The sequence below is a fragment of the Bos indicus genome, chromosome 4 (assembly GCF_029378745.1).
Source record: "Bos indicus isolate NIAB-ARS_2022 breed Sahiwal x Tharparkar chromosome 4, NIAB-ARS_B.indTharparkar_mat_pri_1.0, whole genome shotgun sequence".
Taxonomy (NCBI): domain Eukaryota; kingdom Metazoa; phylum Chordata; class Mammalia; order Artiodactyla; family Bovidae; genus Bos; species Bos indicus.
In genome coordinates, this window is record NC_091763.1 from 100,786,399 (window position 1) to 100,800,115 (window position 13,717).

Genomic DNA, 13,717 nt, shown 5'->3' on the forward strand with positions numbered 1-13,717 from the left:
TATGGATTAGAGTCCTGACTCTGTGATGGATTGGCTATATGACCTTGGACAAATACTTCCTGTCTAGATCTCAGTATTTTCAATTGAAAAATCAGGTGGTTGTGGTAGGTAATTGCTGAATTTCCTTTCAGCTCCGATTCTGTGATTTCTAAATGCTTGTGTGTGTGTGTGCTCAGTCTCTCAGTCATGTCCAACTCTTTGTGACCCATGGACTGTAGCCCACCAAGCTCTTCTGTCCATGGAATCTTCCAGGCAAAAGTACTGGAATGGGTTGCCATTTCCTACACCAGGGGTTCTTCCTGACCCAGGGATTGAACCCATCTCTCCTGTATCTTCTGCATTGGCAGGTGGATTTTTTTTCACCATTGTGCCACCTGGGAAGCCTCATGATTATAATAACAGCTACATTTATTGAGCACATATTTTTGGCTGGACACTGGTCCAATTGGTAAAAATTATTTACCCCTCAAAACAGTCTTTTGATGAAGTTAAGTGCTGCCATTGATTCATAAAAGAGGGAAAGAAAAAGTGAAAGTGAACGTGGTGTCCAACTCTTTTGGACCCCATGGACTGTAGCCAACTATGCTCCTCTGTCCATGGAATTCTCTAGGCACGAATACTAGAGTGGGTTGCCATTCCCTTCTCCAGGGGATCTTCCTGGCCCAGGGATTGAACCTGGGTCTCCCACATTGCGGGCAGATTCTTTACCTGCTGAGCCACCTGGAAGGCCTAACAGAGGGAAGTGATGCTAAATAGTTTCGTCAAAGCCCCTTTGGTAAGAGCGGAACTGGTATTCAAACTTATTTACATCTTTTACTGGAGTCAGAGAATTAAGGTGCCTTAAAACAATTTTAATGGCTCTGTAGATCTGCCTCAAAAAATCCAGTTTGTCCTAGAATCACTTACTTATTTCTGGAATTTCAGTAGTTTTTCTAAAGTTTCTACTATTAGGTTCTGTCTCCCACAACAGCATAGTGTTGAGTTTGGACTCCCTGATTTTTGAGAGGCACTTTTATGATTTCCTTAGAAGTTTTATTTATGAAGAAAATAACTTTTGCCTTGCTGCCCTATGAACATCTCAGTTTGGAATACTGTTTATAAACTAACAAAGTGGAGATTAAAATTAATCTTATTGTTACATACACTTGCATATTTTAATCTGCAATATAAGGTTGCAAATACTTGCTGATTTTTTAAACTATTGAAAGCATAAGATGCATGACGAAGTAGAATAAATATTTCCAATTAATAATTGTCAGCTTTTTGAGGAATAATTGGCAAATAAGTATTATTTATCTCTTATGTTTTTGCTTTCTGCTAAGAAGAAAAAGGAAACCATAGACGTTGGAAAGAAATGGCAGGGTTTAGGGGCAGATTTTATAGTGGCCTCTAATTTCTCACTGACCACTAATGATTTAGATCAATTTTCCATTGGTCTTTTCTTTTGTGAAAATGGTAGATGATATCTTCCTCATAGCACAAAGACACAATATACAGAGTCATAAAGTACACAAAGGTATACCTCTCTCTTTGATTATATTAATAGCCTTCTCATGAGACCCCATTTCACCAATATCTGTTCCTATACATTATTTATTGAATCAAAATGACCTTTATGATTTCATTACTTTGTTTCAGGTTGAAACATTCAATCACTCCTCTTTTCCAGGAGGAGCAAATCACATTCTTCTGCTCACCACACAAGACCTGTGCCAATCGAACTGGAGTGTCTCTTTCCTGCTATGCATGTTGTGTCCATCCTCACATGATAACTTGGCTTTTCCATGCTTTTCTGAATCACTACTCACCCTAGGTAGTCAAGTAAAGCTTTCAGTGTGGCCAACTCAAGCTAGAATCTACTGGTTTTACATGTCATTTTCTAGCTGCCTGTTTTCTGTCTCCTCTTTTCTTTCTAACTGACAATCTCTCCTCGTCTTTTAAGATCTAACTGAATTATCACCTCCCCTAAGAGTCTTCCCTTTATTATGCCCATCTTTGCATAAAAAGTCCCCTTGGTATCTCTAATTTTCCTGAAGAGGTTTCTAGTCTTTCCCATTCTATTAATTTCCTCTATTTCTTTGCACTGATCACTAAAGAAAGCTTTCTTATCTCTCCTTGCTACTCTTTGGAACTCTGCATTCAAAAGGATATATGTTTCCTTTTCTCCTTTGCCTTTTGCTTCTTTTTTCATAGCTGTTTGTAAAGCCTCCTCAGACAACCATTTTGCTTTTTTGCATTTCTTTTTCTTGCAGATGGTCTTACACTGTCTCCCATACAATGTCACTAACCTCCGTCCATAGTTCTTCAGGCACTCTGTCTATCAGATCTAATTCCTTGAATCTATTTGTCACTTCCACTGTATAATCATGAGGGATTTGATTTAGGTCATACCTGAATGGTCTAGTGATTTTCCCTATTTTCTTCAATTTAAGTCTGAATTTGGCAATAAGGAGTTCATGATCCAAGCCACAGTCAGCTCCCGGTCTTGTTTTTGCTGACTGTATAGAGCTTCTCCATCTTTGGCTGTAAAGAATATAATCAATCTGATTTTGATATTGACCATCTCATGATGTCCATGTGTAGAGTCTTCTCTTGTGTTGTTGGAAGAGGTGTTTGCCATGACCAGTGCATTCTCTTGGCAAAGATGGGCACAATAAAGGACAGAAATGGTATGGACCTAACAGAAGCAAAAGATATTAAGAAGAGGTGGCAAGAATACACAGAAGAACTATACAAAAAAAGATGTTCATGACCCAGATAATCATGATGGTGTGATCACTCACCTAGAGCCAGACATTATGGAATGTGAAATCAGGTGGGCCTTAGGAAACATTGCTATGAACAAAGCTAGTGGAGGTAATGGAATTCCAGTTGAGCTATTTCAAAACCTGAAAGATGATGCTGTGAAAGTGCTGCACTCAATATGCCAGCAAATTTGGAAAACTCAGCAGTGGCCACAGGACTGGAAAAGGTCAGTTTTCATTCCAATCCCAAAGAAAGGCAATGCCAAAGAATGCTCAAACTACTGCACAATTGCAGTCATCTCACATGCTAGTAAAATAATGCTCAAAAATCTCCAAGCCAGGCTTCAGTAGTACAGGAATCGTGAACTTCCAGATGTTCAAGCTGGTTTTAGAAAAGGCAGATAAAATGGATATCAAATTACCAACATCCATTGGATCATTGAAAAAGAAGAGTGAAGTGAAGTCACTCAGTCATGTCCCACTCTTTTCCACCCCATGGACTGTAGCACACCAGGCTCCTCCATCCATGGAATTTTCCAGGCAAGAGTCCTAGAGTGGGTTACTATTTCCTTCTCTAGGATATCTTCCTGACCCAGGTATCAAATCCAGGTCTCCCACATTGCAGGCAGATGCTTTACCATCTGAGTCACCAAGAGAAAGACATCTACTTCTGCTTTATTGACTACACCAAAGCCTTTCACTGTGTGGATCACAACAAACTGTGAAAATTCTTCAAGAGATGGGAATACCAGACCATGTGACCTGCCTCCTGAGAAATCTTTTGCAGGTCAAGAAGCAACAGTTAAAACTGGACATGGAACAATAGACTGGTTCCAAATCAGGAAAGGAATATGTCAAGGCTGTATATTGTCACCCTGCTTATTTAACCTCTATGCAGAATACATCATGAGAAATGCTGGGCTGGAGGAAGCACAAGCTGGAGTCAAGACTGCTGGGAGAAATATCAATGACCTCAGATATGCAGATGACACACCACCCTTAAGGCAGAAAGTGAAGAAGAACTAAAAAGCCTCTTGATGAAAGTGAAAGAGGAGAGTGAAAAAGTTGTCTAAAGCTCAACATTCAGAAAACTAAGATCATGGCATCTGGTCCCATCACTTCATGGCAAATAGATGGGGAAATAGTGGAAACAGTAACAGACTTTATTTTTTTGAGATCCCAAATCAGTGCAGATGGTGACTGAAGCCATGAAATTAAAAGACACTTGTTCCTTGGAAGAAAAGTTATGACCAACCTAGACAGCACATTAAAAAACTGAGACATTACTTTGCCAACAAAGGTCCATCTAGTCAAAATTTTGGTTTTTCCAATAGTGATGTATGGATGTGAGAGTAGGACTATAAAGAAAACTGAGCACTGAAGAACTGATGCTTTTGAACTGTGGTGTTGGAGAAGACTCTTGAGAGTCCCTTGGACTGCTGCAAGGAGATCAAACCAGTCCATTCTAAAGGAAATCAGTCTGAATATTCATTGGAAGGACTGAAGCTGAAGCTCCAGTTCTTTGACCACCTGATGGGAAGAACTGATTCATGGGAAATGACCTTGATGCTGGGAAAGATTGAAGGCAGCAGGAGAAGGGGATGACAGATGATGAGATGGTTGGATGGCATCACCAACCCAAAGGACATGAGTTTGAGCAAGCTCCGGGAGTTGGTGATGAACAGGGAAGCCTGGTGTGCTGCAGTTCATGGGGTTGCAAAGAGTCAGACACAACTGTGCCACTGAACTGAACTGGAACATGGCACACACATTTCCCCAATAACTCTCACACTGAAAATCAGATTTTTCAATGTATTACTTTTTTAAAATGCCAAAAGTTTGTCATTATAATTTAGTAGGAAGTAATTTGCTGGAAACCCATGTTGAGTTTCAATTAGGCATGTGGATTTTTGTACTACTGGAAAACTGAAGGTAAAATGATATAGCAGCTCTTCTGAAGACATTTCTTACTGTCTCTGCTTGTTCTTGTTATGTCTAAATATGTCTACCAGCGTGTACACATTGAGCATTTCCTACTCTATACCAAGCAATCTTTATTCCATAAAGTTATGGTATTCCCAACACACTCTAGGCTCTGACAGAGTAATTTACTATCCTCAGTCACAGTAATTTGCCTTGCGCATGTGCACAGAGGGACTTTTGCAATATCAGCAACTGGTCACTTGCAGCCTGGCTTGTGTCACCATCACCAAGAGCTTAGTAATTATAGCAATTTTTTCTTCAGTATTTTTCATCGAGTGCTTTTAAATGAGCATGATCATTTGAAAATTTAGAACAGTTCTACAATTTGGACATCTTTATTTAGTTTTCTGTATAAACAAGCTTTACCTATATTTTGTCTTGCCTAACGTCATTGTTTTTCTATCATTAATGATCATCATAGCATCAGGAATTAGAAATAGTATAGTAGGGGTTAACATTACTATTTAGAAATTGGTGAAGATAATTCTGAGAGAAGACATTGGATGACCTGTGATCTCTGAGGGCTTCTTCATATAATATAACTAAAACCAAATGCTTGACTCCTAAATCCCAAGTGCTGGTATCTAAACTAAATAATTCTAATTCTTCTACAGAACTTCATTAGCCCTACCCTTTTCTCCCTTCTCAACCAAATCACAAATTATTATATTTATATTCCATATGTCTTTATATTTTCCCCTTCATATCTTTCCTCATTGCTTTTGTTCTTTTTAGGATCTATCTCAATATCTACCACCTTGTAATACTTTAAGTATCTTCTTACTTTGCTGACTGCTTCCAAACTACTAACTCCTATGAAGTATACCATTTTCCTGCCTGGGTAATCTTTCATTGTCATACATCTGATTGTGATGCTTTGCTTACTAGGCAATTTCCTATCATCTCAAGAGACCACACTCTTTAGAACAGAACAGTGAATCATTCTGTTAACCCTGTTTACTTCTCCAGCTTCCAGTATAATAATTACTTACCCCTTGCATGTTCAAGCTGGTTTTAGAAAAGGTAGGGGAACCAGAGATCAAATTGCCAACATCTGCTGGATCATTGAAAAAGCAAGGGAGTTCCAGAAAAACATCTATTTCTGCTTTATTGACTATGCCAAAGCCTCTGACTGTGTGGAAAACTGTGGAAAATTCTGAAAGAAATGGGAATACCAGACCACCTGACTTGCCTCTTGATAAACCTATATGCAGGTCAGGAAGCAACAGTTAGAACTGGACATGGAACAACAGACTGGTTCCAAATAGGAAAAGGAATATGTCAAGGCTGTATATTGTCACCCTGCTTATTTAACTTATATGCAGAGTACATCATGAGAAATGCTGGGCTGGAAGAAGCACAAGCTGGAATCAAGATTGCTGGGAGAAATATCAATAACCTCAGATATCAGATGACACCACCCTTATGGCAGAAAGTGAGGAGGAACTAAAAAGCCTCTTGATGAAAGTGAAAGTGGAGAGTGAAGAAGTTGGCTTAAAGCTCAACATTCAGAAACTAAGATCATGGCATCTGGTCCCATCACTTCATGGGAAATAGATGGGGAAACAGTGGAGACAGTGTCAGACTTTATGTTTTTGGTCTCCAAAATCACTGCAGGTGGTGTTTGCAGCCATGAAATTAAAAGACACTTACTCCTTGGAAGGAAAGTTATGACCAACCTAGATAGTATATTGAAAAGCAGAGACATTACTTTGCCAACAAAGGTCCGTCTAATCAGGGCTATGGTTTTTCCAGTGGTCATGTATGGATATGAGAGTTGGACTGTGAAGAAAGCTGAGCGCTGAAGAATTGATGCTTTTGAACTGTGGTGTTGGAGAAGACTCTTGAGAGTCCCTTGGACTGCAAGGAGATCCAACCAGTCCATCCTAAAGGAGATCAGTCCTGGGTGTTCATTGGAAGGAATGATGCTAAAGCTGAAACTCCAGTACTTTGGCCACCTCTTGCGAAGAGTTGACTCATTGGAAAAGACCCTGATGCTGGGAGGGATTGGGGGCAGGAGGAGAAGGGGACGACAGGGGATGAGATGGCAGGATGGCATCACCAACTCAGTGGATGTGAGTCTGAGTGAACTCCGGGAGTTGGTGATGGACAGGGAGGCCTGGCATGCTGTGATTCATGCGGTTGCAAAGAGTCAGATACAACTGAGCAACTGAACTGAACTGAACTGCATACTTCAATTCATTGGTGCTGTCCCCTTTCAATTATCTTAATGAACACATGAGTGTGTTTTAAAGGCTGTTCACTGGAGTATTTTGGTATCTGAAATCACTTCCCCATTGTCTTAAAGGGCCAACTTATAAATATTAAATTTTTGTTTTGTGTCTCCACCTCCACACATTCCAGACACAGATTTGGTGTTACTTTAAGAATACCTCTGTTCGTTTTTTTATGCATCACACAAAAATTATTTCATGACTGCAAGAATCTTTGATGTCAAGAAATTTTTCCTGTGAATTTAAAGGAAGAGATTGCACTTTCGTATGTTTAACAAATAAATCCAATCTTGCATAGAAGATTTTTACATTGGATAGAAAAGCATGTTTTCAAGTTTGTTTTTTGCTTTACTTCTAAGTTATTAAAGTATGTTAATAAGTTTTATTCACTTTGCTTAGGTTCAACAACAAAATCACACAGAATATCCAATTTTAAACGTTCTATCCATAGTACAAGTTTTTTAAATCAGTTATTTAGAAAATAAAATAAAGCAAAATAAAATAAAAATCAGTTATCTGGGTAACTATATTTAATATGTCTACTTTAAAGAGGTGGATTGTATGCTTAGTTCTCTAATATTAGCAAGCGCACTGCCAGCAGTAAGTATTGTGTCTACAGTTCCTGACAGAGATATTCACAGATACTTAAGTAGAAGTGCCAGTTCCAACTTCTTCTTGTTGATTTATTCTAGCAGTATTCTATTATGGTCAAACAACAGTTTCCCTAAAGGAACTTTCTTAGGACTCTTTCTATTTTATAAGGGCTGATTAAGGTACAGTATATTAAATGGTATGATGCACAAATCCCACTTAACTGGACATTCAAAAACTTTAAAAGTCTCAGTCCATGGCTAAGTGAATAAATGAGGATACTGCCTCAGTCTTTCCTCATTGTTGCATCCTAGCTTCCATGAAGACACTTCACTTCCTTTAGTGACAATGCAACTGTTTGGCCATGTTTCTACTGATGACACCAGTTTCTCTGTTTCTCTCTCTGTCTCTGTTTCTGGCTGTCTATTCCTCTGTCTGCCTCTTTTCCTCTCTGTACACACATATACACACACAAGCACATATTTGTATATCTGACACCTTAACAGGTCCTATAATATATGCCTGGAGACTACTTATCTGAAAGTTAGAGCAGATAACATAGAGTCCAGGGAGAAGGAGAAAAGTACGTGGATGCCTAGAAATTAACAGAATCTTCAGATTAACAAAGATAGGTAAAGGGGATCTTCAGGGCTCTTTTAGGGGATGATATAAAGAAATGCTCAAGGGTGAAGCTCTGTAATCAAGAGTGTCAAAAATGAACTGAGGGAGAACTCTAATAAATGGTTCATTTTTGAGCAAAGCAAAATCACTTTCTATTTGATTGTCGTTTGTTGTTAACCAAAGATGTTGTGTACATACTTGAGGAGCCCCAAGAGAGCATGATGGAATTGCTCATATGAGTTGAAGGAATGTTTTTTTGTTTAGTTGCTAAGTCGTGTCCAACTCTTTGTGACCCCATGGACTGTTGCCAGGTCTGTCCATGGGATTTCCCAGGCAAGACTACTGGAGTGGGTTGCCATTTCCTTCTCCAGGGAATCTTACCAACCCAGGGATCAATGCTGGGTCTCCTGCATTGGCAGGTGGATTTTTTACCACTGAGACACCTAGGAGCCCTCGAAGGAATGGGAGGCAATAGTTAACAAATAGCACACATGATTTTTAAGGACAAACATGCATGACATTATAAAAATACTGCCTTGAACAAAAATGTTGAGCACATCTAACATGTATCAGGTATTGTTTTTGGTTCTTCTGCTGATGACCCTTTTTTCCCTTGAAGACATCAGTTTATTAATACTCATGCTGACGTATTTCTGATAGACAGATGGAAGAACCACAGAGAAGCTGAGATTATTTGCTGCTTCTTTGTGTCTCTGGCCAAGTTGGGTCACTGATTAATATGAGATACAGATGTCAGCTGTGCAGTCAGTGTCTGCCTCTGGCTGGCTGACAGGCTGCTTTGGCTGTGTGGTGACAGTTTTCATTTGCTTGGGCTTGTGTAAGTACCTCCCTCCTTCCCAGGAAGGGGAGGATCTTTTGGTGGCAGTTCAAGAATGATATTCATTCCCCAGACTCTAAGGACCAGAAATCAAGCTATCGTTTAAGGTATTTTTTGTAGTTTCCAGCAACTAAATCCTGTATATCCACTCCTGTATATGCCACTTATAAGCTGTGTGAGTTTATGGCAAGTTAAATATAGCATTCTGGACCTCACATCCAAATAAGAACAACAGAACTTACCTGATACAGTGTTGAGATGATTAGAGTGAGATCATGCACAATAATTCATATGGCCCACAGTGGGTACTTGTTAATTATTTTGTCTATTTTCTCTATTGCTTTCTTTAGTTCAGTTCAGTTGCTCAGTCATGTCCGACTCTTTGCGACCCCATGATGAGCACGCCAGGCCTCCCTGTCCATCACCAACTCCCAGAGTTCACTCAAACTCACGTCCATCAAGTCGGTGATGCCATCCAGCCACCTCGTCCTCTGTTGTCCCCTTCTCCTCCTGTCCCCAATCCCTCCCAGCATCAGAGTCTTTTCAAATGAGTCAACTCTTCACATGAGGTGGCCAAAGTACTGGAGTTTCAGCTTCAGCATCATTCCTTCCAAAGAACACCCAGGGCTGATCTCCTTTAGAATGGACTGGTTGGCTCTCCTTGCAGTCCAAGGGACTCTCAAGAGTCTTCTCCAACACCACAGTTCAAAAGCATCAAGTCTTCGGCGCTCAGCTTTCTTCACAGTCCACCTCTTGCATCCATACATGACCACTTTCTTAGATTGTGTAAAAAAACCCCACAAATATGTGTTCAAATAAAAACTGATAACAACAATGACAATAATGATATGATTGTTTATTAAAAGTCCATACTGAACTAGTGCTTTATTTATATATATTATACTGTTTAATTTTTCCAATAACCCTATGAAGTAAATAATGTTATTATCCTCTTATTATAGAAAAGGGGGGGAAAGTGGTAGAATAAAATCCAACTTTGGTTGCTTTCATTATTTATTTTTAGTTGCACTGGGTTGTCATCACTGCGTGTGGGCTTTCTCTACTTGCAGCGAGTGAAGGCTGCTCTTCGTTACAGTGCAAAGGCTTCTATTGTGTTGGCTTCTTGCTATGGAGCACGGGCTTTAGGTGCACGGGCTCAGTAGTTGTGGCTCATGGACTTTAGTTGCTCTGTGGTGTGTGGAATCTTTCCTCACCGGGAACTGAACCCATGTTCCCTGCATTGGCAAATGGATTCTTACTTACTGTACCAACAGGGAAGTCCTATCTCTTTGTGTTTAAAAGCTCTAAAGCAGATTCCAGTTATGCAGCCCTATGTTAAGCCCATATTTGTAACATTAAATAGCAAGTTAACAGCTGTTTATAATTTACCTATTACTGTCAAACATGGGCATGCATGAGAGTACAAAGACCCCCTTGAAAATAACCACATGAACACATAGCCGTTAAGTGACTCTATTTACAAACTAGAAGCACCAAGTATCAGTGTTATTTCTGTTTTCAATAGAAAATCTGAGAGCTTCTTGAAGATGGGGCTCAGTCACTGATTTTCCAGACAGTAATCCAATTTGTTCACAGACATAAAATACTTTGCTTTCAGTTCTGTCATCTCATCCCCTAGAAAACTGGATGATTGCCTGTAAAGCAAGGCCCTGGTGCCACACTCACTGAACTATACTATGTGGTCATCTCAAAGGAGCTTTTGGGTTCAGGTAAGTCTGAAAAATTAGAGGCTGTTTAAAAAACAATTAAAAAAACCTTCTGCAGTCTTAAGCTACCTCTTTTGTATTTATTCCTTCCTGCTGAGCTCTCTTACAATAGGATTTTCCTCCTCCAGAGTCAACCACTCACACTTTCTCCTTCTCTTCCAAGCCCCCAAACCTCTATCAGTTTGTTGCATATCTGGCCCTTGAGTTGTCACTGCCTTTCAGGTAACTGCATAGCAAACCTGTGCCAAAACAAATGTAATTCCAGTCCTTGTTCTATCAGTGACTGTCTCTCCGCTCTTTCTCTTTGTCTCTGTTCTCAATATCTTCACATGTAGTTTAAAGGTGTTTAATGGAATGATTCCTAAGACTAAAGTCTAATGTATTTTACTATTCAAGCCCTAACCCTTTTACATAGCTTCTGCCATGTCGTCTGACACCATCCCTATCATTTCTTTGTCCCGTCTCAGTTACCAGGATCCACTTTTCTTGCTAATAAAGGCTATTGCCTTTCCTTATCCGTAAAACTTTTCTTCCTTTGATCTCTGTGACATTCTACTTTTGGTTTCTTTATGTAACTTTAATTAGTCTATGATAAACTGAAAAGTCTAGAGACTAAGTGTTCAGGTTTTGGCTATGAGGTTATCCAAGAAGTTTCATTGGTCAAAAGAATTTTGACTCATCCCATCTAACTATGGTGATACCTAAAATCCCATGAGCAGAGAGCTCATCAATAATGATAATATCTATAAGGACATGATGATTTAAAGATTCGTACATGTTTTATCATTAGATCATTTGTATAATATAGGTGGCAATTTATAAAATATGAGTGATTACTTCAGAATGTGCTAAAGTTCAGGAAGCAGAAATCAAATTACCATCATCAAAACATATCTTTGGAGATTTTAAAATCTGCATAGTATTCAACATATAGGTATACTTTTTTTCTTTTAGTTGTTACTATATAGTGTTCTTGGGATTCCCTGGTGGCTCAGATGGTAAAGAATCTGCCTGCAATGTGGGAGACCTGGGTTCAATCCCTGGAGGAGGGCATGGCAACCTACTCCAGTATATTGCCTGGAGAATCGCCATAGACAGAGGAGCCTGGTAGGCTATAGTCTGCAGGGTAGCAAAGAGTTGGATAGAACTGAGTGATTAAGCACAGCACATATAGTGTAATGAGAAAATCACAGTGCTAGTTATAAAAAAATCCAGGCTCCATCCAGCCTCCTCTTGTCTTGTTCTGTGTGACTTAAGGCAATTTAATGCAATAAATTCAATAAGTACTTTTAATGCCTATCATGTATGAGAAACTTGCTAGCTACTGCCAAAGATATGAAAAGAAGCTAACACAATCCTTTCCCTCAGAACTTTTACATTAAATTGGAGGGAAGGAAAGAAGTCCCATCCTCTTCCTGTGATGGTTAAAATGCATTATTTCAAAGATACTGTACAGCATCTTTAATATATATTCTGTAGTCTAAGAATTGAAATGTCAAGAAGAAAAAATTGTTCTCTTTTTTTGTATTTTTATTTATTTTTTATCATTTTCACAATGTTTTTTTCCTTCTGAGTATTTTTATCTGTGGTTTTCTTGTTATAGTATCAGAGAAGTCAAGGATTCTGTAAGAACCAGATGATTTTATACTGGAAATACACCCTGAGAGCCCTCCTAAACCTACCTAGCTACCTTTACTCTGTGTTATTATTGATTACAGGGAGGTTTCATTTGAAGAAATATATGTCAGGCCCAACACCCATCCTCGTTCCAAGGAAAAGCTTGTGTCTCTTGTCACTGAGGTTATCCTTATTTGTAGAGGCAGGCCATGGGCCATGGTGCTCAGGGTAGGTGGGAGCCCAGACTGCTTCACATCTAATTCTGAGACAAGGACTTAATTAACCAAAAATTCCACACACCAAGGGGGTGAAGTCAACAGAACTGAAGGTTTTCAGCATCATCATTACTAAAAACACAGTTAAAAGTAGCAGCTAATCCCCTCCTTCTCAGCTTCTTCCTGACACCCTATTTTAAAAATATTGGAACCTCAGAACAGTGTTAATTCTAAAAGTGCCACGCTGACTCCCGAAATTTCATACTTGCTCTCTTCTTAAATGATACAACTTTGAAGAAGTATGTGTTAAGCAGGCACACTGGGATTGCAGCGGCTGGAGTGTGGTTGTAGAGAAAAACTGTCTTGCCTCCAAGCCAGGAAGTTGGCCCTCAATCCTCCTGAGAAAAGAGATGAGAGAACATTCTTCTCACCTTCGTCTCCAGCCTCTGAGACTATACTTGGTGAGAAGCGAGATTTGCCAGAAAACAGACACCTCCTCAGATTATGCCATGACTTTTCCTGCCTGATGAAAATCTACATCCCTCCCAGCACAGTTATACCCTTGGAAGGAAGATTCATGAAGACAGCCATCTGCCAGGGAAATAGATGCCCTGTGTTTACTCTGAAACGGACTCCTTCCAGACTTGCCCTGGAGATGATTCCCAGTCTGGAATATACTGCAGCTGGCGGCTGTGCAGGCACACAAGGGCTGCATTCCACATGAACTCCTATGTTAAGGCCTGGTATGATAAATTTCCATGATTTGGTGGTCATTTGGCAGGATTTGAATCCTGGTCCTGCACTTAACTATCAAGATGGACTTTGTTATTTAGCCTTTCTGAGCCTCAGAAAGTAGAGGATTTACATGTAGAATGAATCCAAGAATGCCAATTTGTTAGAATGGCCTTTAGTGCTCTATGACATGCTGTAGGTGAAGTGACTAGCACGTTACTCAGCAAATAGTTTGCACTTATTAAATGTTACTTATTCTAGGAATTCTGCTGATGCCAGTGTCTGGAAAGATCAAGGGTGTTAAGGAAGCCATCACTGGTATAGTCATCTCAGGCTCCAGGAGAATAGGAGGCAATTGGAAAATGCGATCTCCCCAGGCCTTCCTTTTGCTAACTCATAGAACCAGAGCCCTGGG